Raw genomic sequence first — 18,217 nt, forward strand, 5'->3', positions numbered from 1 at the left:
TTATATAGTTTTTTTGGCGCCAATTGTAAAAGAAATAATAAATTAATTAACCTATTACGTGTAGTTAATAAAATAATCGTAACAGTGTCAACAGCTTTACCTAGCATTCTGTATATCTTGTATTACATACATAATAACATCTGAATACATGTTTATTCCACATAATGCATAATGCATTCACAAATAAAACATGGGGATAGGATGTACAAACCTAAAAACCTAACAGCAGATATAAACCTAATCAAATTGACTCCTCAAATATGTCTATATTGTACTACTAATGCTGGGTTAAAAACGGAGTATGATGCCTATATATATATAGACCAATAATGGTGAAAAAATACATAACACAGCAAATAAATAAAGTATTTATATGAGGTGCTAGCTAGTAATCTTTCGATATAAAAAATTGATTATTGTAATATAATAAATATATATATATGTAATAAATATATGTAATAAATATTTAAATATTAATGAATAAATATATAATAAGTATAACAAAATATAAAAATGTACAATATATATAAAAAATGTACAATTGTGTATTTAAAAAGTGTGAAATGTAATAGTTGATACTGACAAGAATTGATTGCATAGATAGATACATAAAAATGTATAGATAATAGTGGTGCTAGCTATCCATAATCAAGAAGGGTTTTATACTAATGTGGTCATTTAGACCAGGATTGGTCGTAGCATCACATAGTATTTGCCATTTGCTTTCTAATAAAGCTAAATAACATTTCCAATTACCTTCAGAATAAGTGTGTTCAATAATGTCTATAATACTAAAATGGAAGGAATGTTCGTTGCCCTTGTCTAGAATATGTCTACTTAAAGCATTATTAGGATCTTGTTTCCTTATCCTATATGTATGCTCATATATTCTAGTCCTTAGTTTCCTCTCCGTTTTTCCAGTATAATAAGCATCGCATACTATACAGGTAGCAATATACACTATTCTCGAGGTATTACAATTCCCCCCTTGACTATATAACCTATTAGCAGTGATGTTCTTTAACTTAACTACCTTGTTTTCATTAATAAACTTACATTGCTTGCAAGCACCACATTTTCTAGTGTTTTTTGTTCTTGATACCTCACTAGAACATTTCTTTCTCATTTCTAATATCCTTTTGATATTATGTGAAATTTTGTATACAAATTTTGGTTTGAATCCTACAAATTTAGCAATATCTTCCGTAATTTTAAATATGTTCCAATACTTCAACAAAATCTCTTTCAATACATCTATGTAAGGGCTATAAGTGAGTACACATATACAACCACCTAAACTATTTTTCTTCACCTTGCTAATAAAGGGCTTACCCAATAAGGGTACAAACTTGTTGTCCCATTCTTTCATAACATAATCTTTAATTGGTGTAATCAAATCATCAGGGTACCCTCTGTTAGAAAACATTTCATGTATTGTGTTTAACTCCCGTTCCATATTTTCCCTATTTGATGTCATCCGGGCCGCACGTATACATTGGCCCTTAAAAACATTTTTAAATATATACGGTGGATGACAACTGTCATAAAATAATCATTCGAAAAGGTAATTTTCTTAAAAATCTTAGATTGAAATTCTGTACCAGTGGAATAAACGTATGTATCTAAATAAGCAATGCCTTCAGATTTCATATTATATGTAAATTTTAAAAAGTCAGTGGTGTTATTCAAATATTCGATAAATTCCTGTATCAGTTCAACAGGTCCATTCCATAGGACAAATAAATCGTCCAAATACCTGGTATAATGTACTATGTGCCTATAATATTCACTAGGAAAAATAAACTGCGATTCCCACTCAAGCATCACCATATTAGCAAACACTGGGGCACAAGACGCGCCCATAGCTACCCCTCTGCTCTGTTTAAAAAGTTCCCCTTGAAACTGAAGATAATTGTGGTCCAAAACCAGACCCATCATATCTACTATCAAATTTATTCTCTCAAAACTCAGCCCAGAGAATCTCTTTAAACTATTGAAAAAATAATCTAATCCTTTCTCCCTGGGAATACAGGAGAAAAGATCAACTACATCAATTGTTATAAAGGTTAACTCTTGGTGCCAAATCATGGGGGTCAATTTGCTCAGATAATTCCAGGAATCTTTGGTAAGATGTTCAACATTATTGTACACGTGCTTTGTCCATCTATCTATAGTAACACATTATGAATGCATTATGCATTATGTGGAATAAACATGTATTCAGATGTTATTATGTATGTAATACAAGATATACAGAATGCTAGGTAAAGCTGTTGACACTGTTACGATTATTTTATTAACTACACGTAATAGGTTAATTAATTTATTATTTCTTTTACAATTGGCGCCAAAAAAAACTATATAATGTTTGATGTATGGAGTACTCATGGTTCTGATGAAATCTGACTGTTGCAGATGAAAGCGCTTAACCATCATTTGTCCTGGATATTTGTGATACGTGTCGTGTTGTTTGGGATTATTAAAACGTTTTGAACTGTGTGAGCAGCGTTTTTCTTGGCAACACTGTCATCAATAATTCCAGAACGACTACCTATCTAATTTAACTTAAATACCTTGTATTATCACCTTTATATTTAGACATGTTCAAATTATATTTAATAAAAAATGCCTAAATTTTATTAATTTACTAATGAAACAGACTTTGCTCTAAAAAATTCCTTAAAAAACATATTTAAAAAAATGCATAAAAAGGTATTGCCCACCCTGATGTACTTCATGTTTGTAATACAATATACATAATCCCCTTATAATCAGAACCAATTCCACTATTACATATTTCTGTTTGATGTTCCTAATACTTAACACTCACCTATTATTCTCTAATACTGGCTTAATAGAGATAGTATCATTGAGTCCTGGCTATTCTGACGCATTAATAAGTTTAATTTGCCATCTTGTCTCCCTCTCTCTCAATAATAATTTTATATTCCCTCCCCTGGGGTTAGGTTTAATACATTCCAATATTCCAAAGTTAAAAGAATTACAAACCCTATTTCCATTGAGATGTCTCCATAGGGCGTTTTTTGTATCCTGCCTTTTTATCTTATAATAATGCTCATACTTTCTGTTCCTCGGACATCTAACTGTCATCCCCACATAGTAACAAGGACATTTTGTACACTTCGCTAAGTAAACCACGTGGGGTGTCCTACAGTTACCTTTTCTGAATCTTATTTTTGTATTGTGAACATCTTCCAAAGTAATCGACGATGCTGACATAATATATTTACACTGATTACACCTTCCACATCTAGTGGTACGTGTATCCTGCTGTACATATTCGGAATTGTTTTTCTTCCCTAGTCTCATCTTAAGATTGTTCCCATTCCTATATACAAATTTGGTCCATCTCCCAATACCTTAAATACACTCTCCTCAGTTTTTAAAATATTCCAGTTGTTATGTATTATTTTTATGATACCATTTAGTTCAGGTGCATATTGTACAATACATGCTCAGGTATATTTTTTTCGTTTCCGAAGATCTTTTGTGTCCATTGATAACCCCATTTCCTTCTCCTAATATGGGCTTGTATTTTTTCCCCCATTCTTTCTTTACATATTCCGTAATGTCCAAAATCATCTCCTTCGAATATCCCCTGACTTCAAACATTTTACCTATATTGTCCATCTCCAATAACATATCCGAATACTGGAAAATCGAATAATTTTACATAATTACATTATTTTTCAAGGAGAATATTACAGGCAAAGCAAAGGAGTAGCAATGGGGGCAGTTTGTGCCCCCATGTTTGCAAATTTGTTCCTTCTAGATTGGGAGTATCAATATATTTTAGAAAGTAAATGGAAGCAACATATTCTATGCTATCTAAGATTTTTGGATGATGTATTCCTGGTGTGGAGGGGATCAAAGAATTTATAAATTATCTTAATACCAGGTGTGAATATTTAAGGTTCACATTCAGTATGAATAAGAACAGTATATCATTTTTAAACACCAGAGTTACAATAGAGGATGGTACATTTAAATCCAACATATATAGGAAAGAAACTTTTAGTAATGATTATTTAGAGTTCACCAGCTGTCACCCCATACACCAGAAAAGGAGTATAGTAAAAGGGCAATGTATAAGAGCGGCAAGAATGACCTCCCAGTATTCGGATATGTTATTGGAGATGGACAATATAGGTAAAATGTTTGAAGTCCGGGGATATTCGAAGGAGATGATTTTGGACATTACGGAATATGTAAAGAAAGAATGGGGGAAAAAATACAAGCCCATATTAGGAGAAGGAAATGGGGTTATCAATGGACACACAAGATCTTCAGAAACGAAAGAATATACCTGAGCATGTATTGTACAATATGCACCTGAACTAAATGGTATCATAAAAATAATACATAACAACTGGAATATTTTAAAAACTGAGGAGTGTGTATTTAAGGTAGTGGGAGATGGACCCAAATTTGTATATAGGAATGGGAACAATCTTAAGATGAGACTAGGGAAGAAAAACAATTCCGAATATGTACAGCAGGATACACGTACCACTAGATGTGGAAGGTGTAATCAGTGTAAATATATTATGTCAGCATCGTCGATTACTTTGGAAGATGTTCACAATACAAAAATAAGATTCAGAAAAGGTAATTGTAGGACACCCCACATGGTTTACTTAGCGAAGTGTACAAAATGTCCTTGTTACTATGTGGGGATGACAGATGTTTGAGGAACAGAATGTATGAGCATTATTATAAGATAAAAAGGCAGGATACAAAAAACGCCCTATGGAGACATCTCAATGGAAATAGAGTTTGTAATTCTTTTAACTTTGGAATATTGGAATGTATTAAACCTAACCCCAGGGGAGGGAATATAAAATTATTATTGAGAGAGGGAGACAAGATGGCAAATTAAACTTAATGTGTCAGAATAGCCAGGACTCAATGATACTATCTCTATTAAGCCAGTATTAGAGAATAATAGGTGAGTGTTAAGTATTAGGAACATCAAACAGAAATATGTAATAGTGGAGTTGGTTCTGATTATAAGGGGATTATGTATATTGTATTACAAACATGAAGTACATCAGGGTGGGCAATACCTTTTTATGCATTTTTTTAAATATGTTTTTTAAGGAATTTTTAGAGCAAAGTCTGTTTCATTAGTAAATTAATAAAATTTAGGCATTTTTATTAAATATAATTTGAACATGTCTAATTATAAAGGTGATAATACAAGGTATTTAAGTTAAATTAGATATGTAGTCGTTCTGGAATTATTGCACTGAGCACTTTAAATAGCTAATTAGTATTCATAGGGTAGGAAATGTTTTAAGTTTGTGATTGGTTTAATGCCACATAAAAAGTGAGTTGTGGCTGTTAATGTTGGTTCTGATGAAATCTACGTAGATGAAAGCGCTTAACCAGTATTCGTTGTAGTTGTTAATAAAATTTGAACAAAAAGTACTTCGTACGAGCCCTTCTGTTCAGTGCATATCTTGGTGACTGTGACCGATTTTGGATCGTTCCTGTTGTTATACAGAAATAACTGTTTTAGGCAACTGTTACATGAAATATGGTGCATAGTTATTTCCTACAATCACAGGACACTTGCAATTGTATCATTCTTGGTCAGGACACACCTACCCAAACAGGGACTGTCTCTCACAAAGTGGGACAGGAGGTACCCTGCCTACGTCAGTGCCTTAATCACCCTATATCCAACTGCCACTATGCGAATGTGTAAAATATATTTTCTCGATAATTCATGTGGGGAGCCGTGCATCAAGGTCAGGTGTTTAATCCCAGATAGTAGGTTCTGCATGACCGGCTGGAGGCTGAGCAGTCTCGTGAACCACTGCTGCACATACAACTTGTGTCCAGATGTCTACAGGACTGGACATAGTGTCATGATACCAAGTCCGATGTTTACACAGGATACTTATCCCACGAGGGATATCCAAAAATTGAGCAAGACAGTAACGTTCGATTTTTTTTTTTTTTTGATTTACGAAAACATGATATGGTTTTACATGCAAGGGATACAGAGTTTGCAATCCTGACACTGCCTAGGGTGAGACTGCCTACTAGATATGAGTAGTGGTCACTATGTGCAGATATGGCTGAGCCAAGCTAGCAGCCCGAGTATGGCTGCTTTTGGTGGACGTTCAGGAATGGGTGGGGGGGGGGGGGTTGTGTGATGTAGAGGGGATGATGGGTATTCAGTTATGCATCCAGGTGTGTTGTAGTTGGATGGCTCAGTTCCATCCAGATCATTATGTGGATATGTGCCGGTGATGTTTCTGTACATGTGTATCGCACATTTTAATATTCATATGTTTGTGTGATTGTGTTCTGCAATAGCAATATGGCCTGTCAGGTTGTATTGCGGATGTGTATGTTTGTTCTTTGTGTTTCTTTCTGATTCACCCACTGCTCCCTCATACACCTCCAGTTCACCTATTGTGCATCCAACACAGTCTCCCCTTTGCAAATTATTACGTTACCTGTCCCTCCCACACCCATATTCCACACACTCCATCCATCCCTTCTCTGGTTGATGGCCCATGGCATGGTCAAGGGAACACATTCCATACACTACATATCTGTGGTACCTGTATGGTTGTGAGGACTACCCTAGCATTTTTCACCTTCCACATGCTGTACATCATGCGCATAGGTACACGCAAATACTTATCTTTCATGACATGGTAGGTAGACCCAGGTAATACCCATTCATCTTTGACACATCCTGACAAGGACGGCTAGGACCGCAAATGGGCAGATTTTGGCAGAATGCTCTGACCATTGGTAGGGTTGCCACCTTTTCATATGGCCAGGATGGGATATATTCCGGACACGCATCAGATTTTACAGGCCAACACATACGGTCAGTACAACGGATAGTACTTTTGTTTTATGCCTAAATGTAAGCTTATTATTGTAGCAGTTTAGATGCTTCTTCTGTTTCGTTTACTTGCTTATTCTATTTCTTGTAACATGTAGGTATTTTACATATGGAAATAACTATTGTATGTGACTATTGAATGAGATGTGGGACATAATTATGTCATACGGTCGCAGGATATTTTACATTTATAATGGTTTTGGTATGGACACAACTGCCCAGATGGATTTTGTCCCTCACAATGTGGGACAGGTGGTATCCCTGACCACTGGGCCAGACTTAGCTATTGGTGGCACCCTAACACGATGTGTTTCGCTTCCACTTGGTATAACTATCAACACTGCATTAGAATACGGGCAAGGGGTTTTAAATGTCATTTGTTCGAGGGATGGGGACTCTATATTTGGCTACATGTATTTGTGTTTGCTTCTTATTTTTCTGTTCGCAAGAACTGTCTTGCATGCTTTGCATACGTTTCAGTATCCACAGACACTGACAGGTGTGATCATTATTGTAGGCAGGCTGTAATATTCAGCATTTTAGGTTGCACGTAAACTGCCAACATGTCCACGCCTCCGTGCGGCGCTTTGCGCCCCATGCACTCGCACACGTTTCCTATACACGTGGATGTGGCGGCAGCATTAATATGCATATGGCACTACTGCGCCATCTGCACGCCCGCACGGTTGGCGCAAGCCTAATGCAGGCCTTGCGCCGAGCTTCATGAACCCTGGGGCCAGTCTTAGCAGAATGATCTGATTCTGACAAATGTTTGGTTAAAAGGTAAAGTATCAACTGGAGACACAGGGATGTTCACAGAAAATTATTATTCACTGTATACCAGGAAGGAGTTACACGAGTTTATCCTTGCAGTCAAGGATGTCAAGAGGCAAGTGTAAGATTTAAGTTGCTTTCGTCAGAATATGTTTTTCTGAAGGAGTAAATACATTTTTGTATATGAGGGAGGGAAAAAAAGGTTTAACCAGCAAAACGTGAGCCAGCAAGTTGGAAATTCTGCTTCTCATTTGTCTAATAGTGACACACAGCACATAGATAGAGGTTACAAGTAAAACCTTTTCCATTGTTCCAAAGGAAAATGATTGAGCAACAGAAAAAAGCACAAGAGCTGACTTAAAAAAAAAAAAAAAAAAAGGGGGAGTACCTTCGATATGAACCCAGAGGCTGGTGTTAGGTGGTAGAGATGAAGAAGAGGGTCAGCAAGAACATGAAAGTAGGAAATAATGGATGAACTTCTTCATACTGTAATTTCCATAAGATGCTGTTTGAATATGAGCACTGTGTTTCTTCAGAAAGTGGAAAGGAAAAAAAATGGAAATTCCTTGACTGTGTTAAACTGATAGTACATTTTCCTTTTGACATTAATGTTTAGAAGGATAATGAGGGAACTGAAGATGTAATTGTAAGTAAAATAATCTTTCTTTTTTTTCTTAGTAATATGTGGTTAGTAAATGTATTAAAGTGCATGTTACACTGCAGAATAGTTCTGTACAGTATGCAGACGTATTTTAAATGTGAGGTTGGAGGAGGTTGGAGATACTTATCTGTGACTGCTATTGATGTTAAAGTAGGAAAGTACTATTTTTCAGCTGTAGTGTATGTGCGGTTTGTACTGTAACAAGGTAAAGGCTAGATAGATACAAGCAGTATATAATTGATCTTGGGAAGCAAGCAGGAAGAGATGGAAGTGAAATGATCATAAATATGTATTAAATTCTGGTGGTTCTGTTTGGTGTAATGCATACATGTGGAAGTGTACACACAAGTTATGTAAACTTTTATAGCTTTCCAGCATTCGAGGGGAGCTATGTCATGCAATTGCAAAATCCAGTCTTTTACTTATTAATTACTTAATTTATTGCTAGTGTTTTCTTATCTACCAGCAGAGCTGTACAGTTACAGATGGACCATGTACAGTCCCATGCATTTAATCAGGAAGTGACTGAACAATGAACTTTGAGGCATCTGTGTGTGAAAACACTAGAATTAGTAGTTAAAGCAGAAGTAACAGACAGTTCAGTGAAACTATTGGAAGTCTGATGCATTGAAGGGAATACAACCAGATGCATTCCCAGTAGAATCTGACACTTCAGTGTAAATCACACTAGTGGAAAATGTATCCATTTAATGTTAGCCAAGACACTTTTTCTTAATGTTAAAAATTAAACTGAGAGTACGCAAGGTGTCTTTCACATCTGGAAGTAAAGCTGAGATGGGATAAGAAAGGATGGTGTGGGTGCAGGAAGGAACACTAGATCTAACATGCATTTTTCAGCATGATTAAACCTAACTTTAAGAATGGGTAAAGGAGCCCATGGGTGTAGCTGTCTGTGGCACACACCTGCCAGTATATGGATGGGTTGTTTCCCTTTTTGGAAAGTGTATATAATGGTATGTGTTTGCTGTGAGTTAAAAGGGGTTAATGTTAAACATGAAAAGTGCATGCTTTTTTGCTTATAGAATGTTTTCATGTAAATAAACAGTCTGGGGGAAATGTGACATGGGTCCAAACAGACACAAAAAGCCTCAGTCTCATGTAAGATCAGCCTGGCAAACATTAATGTGAGCATGTAAGCTGTGACATGGGTCCAAACAGACACAAAAAGCCTCAGTCTCATGTAAGATCAGCCTGGCAAACATTAATGTGAGCATGTAAGCTGTAAATTGGAAACCTTAAGAAAATAACTGTTATGGAATATTTGAAGGTATCTTATCAAAATAACTGCTTTATCAATCATATCATGAAATGTGAATGTCATTGTAGGTGTGGACAAGAAACCAAGAGTACTGAATTTCATTCACTCTTCAAGTCTACAGTGCTTTTAGATAATTCCAGTTAACACCCATGGCTCCATTTGGCATGCAGATTTGTTTGATATGGCTTCTTTAATTCAGTGAATTACCAGCTATTAACTGGCAATATTGGAATGGGCAAAGAGCATAAGGGCACTGAGATTGTTAATCTGGGATGTCCCTTAATCACCAACACTTATTTATATTTTCTTATTGAGAGATGTCAGTGTTCACTTGTATGACACTATGCTGGAAGTTGTTTGTTAGTAATAAAAATAAGCAATATTTCCATGTGCATGTAATACTTCAGTTTCTTTACAAAACTATTGCATAGTATCAGGTGAAACCTTTAGATGTTGTTGACAGCACTGAAAGTTGCACATTTTTAGAGATATTCAATGTTATGAGCAAATCAATAATTAGCAATATATATATGTTTTTATATATTTGTAAATATCTCAATAAAAATGTACTCAAACAGGAATTTCCTGCTGTCATGTGAACATTTGTCTGTTTAACAAAAGTTCTAACAGTATATGTCTAGGTTGTGCAGTTTCTAAGATATGTGAAAATTTAGAAAAAAATGTATAGCTCTGGGTTTGTGTGCATTATAATGTATTATTTATGGAAAGACTTTTAATAGAGTTGATATTGTACATACTTGTTAGTGGTAACATTGCTGATTGTACAGTTTTAATAGCGTTTACACAAAATATTTACATTCATTTGTCTTATGCCTTTTAAGTTGAATTTTCAGAATATGCTCTTGAATGCAAGTATGTTTATAGGCTTCTAGAGGTGTGACATTCCGCAACAGATGGGTGTTAATGAGTTAAGTCCAGGGTAAGGTAGAAATAGCAATATTACAGGAGACATACTTAATGAGAATTAAATATCATTTCTTGTGTGATTCAGTATTAAATGTCAGTCTGTATATAACTCGGTACTTAAGACACTGATTAGCCAACAGGACACTAAAAATCAGAGTGAGGGGATCTGTTTCCCAGTGGTGGTTCCCACTGGTGACCCACAGGGCCGTGTACAAAGGCAAGACTGTTCTTCTCAGATGTAAAAGTTGGAAAAGGGTTCTGGATAACTAGATGTGCTGATTAATAAAGTATTTATGTAACCTAGTTACCAAAAATTCCAAAGTTCTTCAAGATGGTATAAAACTTCAAAAACATAACCTAACATAGTAGTAGTAAACTCACTTTTAATGTCCGCAAAGAAGAAACTGGAGAGAGCCTGAAAGGAAATCAGCTAGAAAAAAAATGAACACTGACTGGGAAGAATCCTGCAGCTGTTCAGAAAAAAAAGCAGTTCAGGCTATAGCTTTGGTGCAAGATATGGCTTCCAGTAATCTAGAGGAAAAATAAGTCAAATGGTCCCCTGTTTTGATTAAATTGAACAAAAATTTTAGGAGTATATCAACTCAAATAACAAAAGGCTGGAAATGGTAGAAACTTTTAAACAAATTCAGATGAACTGATAAAACTGCTAAAATAAGAGGTCTAAATGAAAAAGGCTGTCTGAGTATAACAGTACTCAGGAAAAGCTGTTTCAAAAAATGATAGCTTCGGAGGCCAGAGCACACAGGGGAACACCTGTGTTTTTTCTGCTTTCCCAGTGAAAATTTAAGGAACAGACTGTATTAATTTTATGAAAGCGCAAATAAGCAGCTGGACTGGTATTCCCCAGCAGGAGTTGTTAATTGTGTATGCTCTAAACCTGCCCATGAAAAAAGCAGCCAAGACCTGTATTGGTAACGATGGAATCATGCCAGCAGAAAAAGTTGATCTTGACAAAACTTTGGCAGAAGGGAAAAGTATTGAAAATTGGAGACAGCGTATTTGTGGAAAATAGTTATTCATTGTACACCAGCCGGAAGAGAAGCACATTATCCCAGCAATCAGGAAATGTCAAGGGGAAAGGTGTGAGATCCAAGCTGCTTATCGAGCTGTCTTCAGAATGTGTTTTTTAAATGCAGAACAGACTAAGGATGAAATTCAAAAGTTTGTCCAACAAATAATGAACCATCAAAAACACAGGGTACTATGCTTCACATTCTTGTGATAAAGCTGATGGAGAGATTGCCAGTGAAATCTTTTCCAGTGTTCCAAAGGAGAATGCTTCAGAGACAGAAAAAAATCAAAAGAGTTTACTAGAAGAATTGGGAGTATTGTGGACTTTGAACCAGCATCTGATGCTGGGAGAGGAAGGTGAATAGGAAGAAGACCAGCAACATTAAAATTTAGTGAATAAAAGTAAGCTTATAAAGCTCCAATAGTGATAAAAGTAGGGGGAAGATAGTAATGGTAGATCTGTGGTAGCAAGGGACTACTGGTAGGGAAGGATGATTACGCTGGCATGTATTTATATTCCACCTAAAACTGCTATTATGGAGCTTAAGAAAACTTTGAAAGAAATAATCCACTTTCAGTGAGGAATATTACTGATAGGTGGAGGGTGATATTTAGATTTCCAACCGTGTATCTGGAAGGACTTGGGTAGATTTCTGAAGAAATTTATGAAAATATTTGGTATGGAAGACATTAATTCAGTAGGAAATGAAAGAATTTACATATAATTCCCCAAGGTACAATAACTGGACTGGACAAAAATTATACTTCACAGGAACATATGCATTTAATTGAAGTCTTCAACACATCTCAAATAACTATTTCAGATTATGCGCCAGTAACACAAGATAAAAATGCAGAGTAATGAAGTACAAAAATGACCAATGGTGCTTTCCATTTACCTGTTAAAAAATAGTAATTTAAGGAATGGGTAGTGAAAATTATTCGAGAGGTATTGAGGACGATAGAAATTTCTTCAAATGTTATAGCTAGTGACTGGAATAAAATGAAAGCAGAGTTTAAAAACAGCCTATAAAGAAAAGAAAAAATAGGTACAGTTATTTAGGGGGGCTGACAAAGGTTAAGGTGTTGCAGAATAAGGAGAATCTCACAGAACAAGAAGAGGCACAACTGCAGAGTGCTAAAGAAAAAATAAGGGATTATCTGGGTAATATGCATGAGTTTAGAAATGTTACTGTTAAGCAAATTTTTTTTGATGATAACTCCAGAGCACAAATACTTTTAGCACAGTGACTTGGGGAACAGAAAATAGAAAAGGTTATTGCCAAACATAGGGAGCCTGTAACAGGAAAAGTAACCAGAGATCCTGTAGAGGTATTAGATAATTTAGAAATGTTATAAAAAATCTGTATAACTCTGAGAAATGTAGAAATCAAAAAGAGTGTAAATGGAAATATTTATGAACAATTTGAGAATGCCAAGGTTAGAGGTAGATGAGGCTCAACAGCTAACAGTTAAGATAGGAGGAAATGATTAAAACTGGTGACGTATAACAAGTTTGCAGGAAAGTCTCCAGAGATAGATGATATTCCTGTGAAAATTTGGAAGCTAGGGAAGAAAGTGATAAAGATCTGTAAGGTTTTGTCCAATGGTATTTTAAAAGGAGGGGAAGCACCAACATCTTGGAAGAAAGCTGTGGTGGCTGTAGTGCCTAAGGACAGTAAAGACCCATCTGACCCAGCTTCATATAGGCATATTTACATTTTAAGCCATGATTATAAATAGGCATATTTACATTTTAAGCCATGATTATAAAGTGTTTATGACTTTACTAGCTAAAGGAATGGCAAAGGTATTGCCATAGTTGATCTATATGGATCAGTGTGGTTTTGTGGAGGGGAAACAAACATTTGACAACATTAATAGGACAGTGATGATCCAGAGGGAATACTGCTGTTGTTGCTGGGTGTTGATGCAGAGAAATCTGGAAAGTGGGTGGGTTCCTGTCCGACAAGTTGTGTCTGAACAGGGGAATTAAGCATGGGTGTCCTGTTTCTTCTTTATTTGCTTTATATTTAGGGCCACTGGCAAAGAAAATAAGGGACTCAGAAATTCAAGGATATAATTGATATGGTAATCAAAAAGAGTTGGCTTTATTTGGAGACTGTTATTTTGTACTTGATAAAACCAGAAAAGGACATCTCAGTGTTGGAGAGTATCTTGTGACAGTTTCAAATATTTTTGGGTTATAAAATTAATGAAGCTAAAACAAAGACTATAGCTGTAAACTATGTACCTACACGTGAATTGATCCAGCAATATATTTCTTTATGAGGGCAGAGAAAAAATGAAGTATTTGGAAGTATGGATTAAAAAGGATTTTGTTATAGCAGCTAAGGATATGTGGAAAGAGGCTAAACAAAAGATAATACAAAAACTGAGAAATTGGAAGCTCTTATTTATGGATATGTATAGCAAGATACAAGCAGTGAAAATGTGTTTAGTCCCTTTAGTTTTATATATATAGGGTCAGGCATATTTTTATCAACCAGAAAAGTTGTGGACAGCAATTTTAAAGAGTTGAAGGAATTTGCTTGGGAGGGGAAGAGGGCAAGGGTCAAGTTAATCCTTCCAACAGAACACGGTGGTTTAGATGATATGAAGGGCTGTTGTAGAGCTACACAGTTAAGGCTTGTATACATAACACGAGCAGAAAGCTATAATTTAAAGTGGAAGGAGATGATGAAATGGGTAAAATTGAAGAAATAAGGAGAGAGTGGAAATTTGTATGCAGATCCTTGAAGATAATAACAGCCATACAGAATATTATATTCATAAGGTAGCAGAAAGTATTCTAAGAACTAAGCCAACATGGGAGTGTTAAAAGGAGATTTTACCAGTAAGGAAGACTGCAGTTAGGGGTACAGAGAATAGGCAAGAGGAGGCTGGAATTTTAAGGGAGAAACGCAGCAAATGATCCAAGGTATTGGGAGAAAATAACTAGAGTGGGAAAGGTAATAGAATGGGGAGGGGCCAAGATGACATTTGGACAGCAGGATAGAGAGTACCTTCCCTATCTGGGATTGATATCAGAGTAAAGGCAGAGAGAAAGGGATAGGGGAATAAGACCTGCTGTGGTAGAATTTTTAGTTGACTGTAGAACTGATTATTTAGTAGGGCATATAAAATATTGCATGCTAAGTATTGAAATCCATCACAGGATGTTAGAAAGGAATGGAAGGAAAGACTGGAAAACCAATTAACAAGGAAACAATGGGAGGACATATTTATGACTCCTAAGTATGTAACAAAGTTTAGAAGATTTAGGATTTTTGCTTGGCAGGGTTTTCATAGGTATATTTTTACCCCAGGCAGAATCCAAAGAATTTTTCCTCTTTTAGATGGCAAATATTGGAGGTGTGGTGGCGAAGAAAGAGGTAACTAGGAAAATATGTTTTGGGAGTGTAATGAATTGGCAGATCAACAATTCCTGCAGAGTATACTGGGTGAGCAAATGGGTGTAGTTAAGGAATTTGGCAAAGCGGAATTCCTTGCTAATTACAATATTGACAGAACCCCCCCCCCTAATTTCAAACCCAGTGGTACAAGATCTGGGAACACCAGTGGATAGTAATCTGAAATTCAACCACCAAGTTTCCACAGTGGTAAGGAAAGCCTTATATATTGCACATTGCATCCAGGTCTAAGGATGTTATAACTCCACTGTACTCGACCGTCATCAGACCATTAATAGAATATAATGTTCCCTTCTGTACCTCACCAGACACCTGCAGCAGGTGGTGAGACCACAGAGGTTTCTTGCCAAGAAAATACAGGGCCTCCACCCATGACTTGCGTAGATAGACTGAAAGCCTTGTCACTGTACTCTGTATTGTATAGGCTGCTTGTGCCTGGCCTACAAGGCAGTCTGTTACCCTGCCCTGATGGAAATGCTGCACATCCGCAAGTCAAATGGCACAAGAGTCACTCGCTCTAGGGATCTTAACCTAGCCTGTGACATTAACAGAACATGCTGAAGAGTCTGATATATCTACCAGAGATCGCCTCTACTCTGGGAAAAGCTTCCAGTTCACGTGAAGCAGAACTTCTCACTGACCCTATTCAAGTGCAACCTAGAAATAAGGGATGGGAGATGCCACCCAATGTCCTTCATGGAGAGGGGTAGTCTGTGTTGATCATAGACTTGCTCTACAAATTATGTCCATATAACCAAGGACAAATGAGGCAACTCTGGGTTAACATGGCTAGGCTTGTAAGGATTGTAGGGCCACTAGCCTGGTAACCTCCTATGAACCTTTACATGATTTTTTTTTGAGTTGAGATACAAGGTCTGAGTTGCCTATACATACCAAGGCCTTGCTAAGTTTAATTCTAGTGGCTGCCAAAAAGTAGAAAGTGGAAATCAAAGTTCTAAACAATTGTATTTGAAGTATTGAATATTGTAAACAAGATAAAAGAATTGGAAGTAGAATCGTTAGCAGCATATTGCATAGAAAACAATGGAAATTTTGGGAGCAGTACATACAGAATACTATTTTGGAGGAGGAGTGAGATTTAAAGGAAGGCAGGAATTGAGCAATTTATGTAATGTTGGATTGGTGATATATAATGTTAGTAACTAGGAGCATGTTGATATGGTGTTTTATAAAATTTATGTTTGCCTTTTTCTTAAGTGATAATTAAACAGAACAAAAAAAACATGTTTGACATTTAAACCTGTGAACCTTAAGTAATTATATGTTAGAAACTAAACCAAAAAAACGAACTTTGGGACTGTAAAAACATCCGAAAAAAAGGAAACGCAGATTCTCACTAACTCCGTGTATAATTTTTATTGAAAAAATGAGCGCTTTCGTCCACTTGTTTATTGCAGACTTGCGGACATTTTAATCTGAAGAAGTCTGCAGTAAACAACTGGATGAAAGCGCTCATTTTTTTTTCAGTAAAAACGTACCTGGGGCTAGTGGACGAAGGCACTCATTTTTTTTCAATAAAAGTCATACCTGGAGCTAGTGGGTGTCTGTGTTTTTCTTTTTTTGTTGTTGTTATGTTAGAAATTGCAAATATGAGATGGATTGATTGATTTTGAATTTGATAGCTGGTAGAGCACTGACCAGAACAGTTTGGACCTACCTTAGTCTCAGCCTGGAGATGATGGTTTGTAAATGGCCAGTGAAGCCTGCAAACAGAACCTTTGATTTCTCAACTTAGTGACATATTTAGCATTGCAATTTAATATCGTTGCACTGATATTCTGTAATTGTCCTGAATAGTAAGCCTTGTAGGAACATAACCTTGTGTGCCATGCAGAGCCTAGTACTTTAAAGCATTTTGCATACATTCCTAGCCATAACTGTTGACTTGTATTGTGACATGGCTCAGAATGACATTAAATACTATGACCTGGTGACCATGTATATAAATATCTGCTGCATAACTCTCAGAATGGGTACCTGTTATAATGTTGAGTAATGTAATTGTGATAATTGGAATTGCAGGACTGTTGGCAGCAAATATCGGGGAATATGCATATACAATGGAAAGTCAAAGTTGAGGCATCCTGGAGTATTACAGTTTCACTGAGGTACAGCTGCCTTTGAGTTAATATATAACGTTAGCAAGGATGTCGGGACCCATACGTCTACATCAGAGGTGGTGAAGCCCTTCTGCAAGATTTCAGTGATGTAGCAGTCACTTAGTCAATTTAGTGTTTAGGAGATGGAATTTCTGCTTATTTTTTAATGTAGCAGACTTTATAGTATCTGTTCTTGAATTTGTGACAGAGAACCATTTTACAATATTTGTCGGGTCTGTATTAGAACATCGAATATTTAACAGTTCGAATCACTAAAGTTCGACCTTTAGTGATTGAACTGTTAAATGTTCGTAAAAAAAAAATACAAAAAAAAAAAAAAAACTAAATGGTGTAGGCAGTGGGGCAAGCCCCCCTGCACCCCCCACACCCCCCGCTACTTAAATATACCAACTCCGAGACCGCACTACATTGAAGTAAATGGAAATCTCCCCTTACGGAGATTTCCGTTTACCCGTTCGATGTTCTGCACATTCACTATTCTCGTGTCGACAATGTCAGATTCAACATTGTCGGCTTTCGGGAATTTAATATGGACCCTATTTGTCTAGTCAAGAAATACTCTGGTGGAGTCTGTTTACTGTGTCTTTGGGTGACATTCTGTGTTTAACACCAGATAAGTGTATGTCAAAAATAAATAAATAGAATGACTATGCAGCAATTTTTAGTAATTGTAGAAAGTTGACTTTTAATTTTCTGTAGACCTTGTGTAGTTAAATATTACTGCCTTTTCACATAGTCCTGTAGTCCATAGTGTCATTCCCTTTGTACCCCATCTCCTATCATGTTGTTTATGTCACTAGTCATTGGATAGATTCTACCATGACACAGTACTAGTTTTGTGTCTAGTTGCCTCTGTCAGGATCCAGGGCAGTCATTTTAGAAGGCATTTTGTCAAAAAGTGACTCAGTTACAACAAAACATTTGATTCACTTTCTGAAACGCCTCCATGCAAGGAGGTATTGTGGCCAATACCTATGGACTTGATAGATTCAACTCTGATGCGATAGTACCTTGGAGCAAGAGTACAGTTTAACTGCAGTGAACTCCATCAGTGAAGACATGTTTCAGACTGTCACT

General features: G+C 36.3%; 1 protein-coding gene across 2 annotated transcripts in view; it reads left to right on the forward strand.

Moving 5' to 3' along the window:
- Positions 1–18,217, forward strand: part of DHX16 (DEAH-box helicase 16) — a 983,432-nt gene that overhangs the window by 59,774 nt on the left and 905,441 nt on the right. The window lies entirely within an intron of this gene.

This window comes from Protopterus annectens, chromosome 9.part0, assembly GCF_019279795.1.
Source record: "Protopterus annectens isolate FY-2018-M chromosome 9.part0, PAN1.0, whole genome shotgun sequence".
Taxonomy (NCBI): Eukaryota; Metazoa; Chordata; order Ceratodontiformes; family Protopteridae; genus Protopterus; species Protopterus annectens.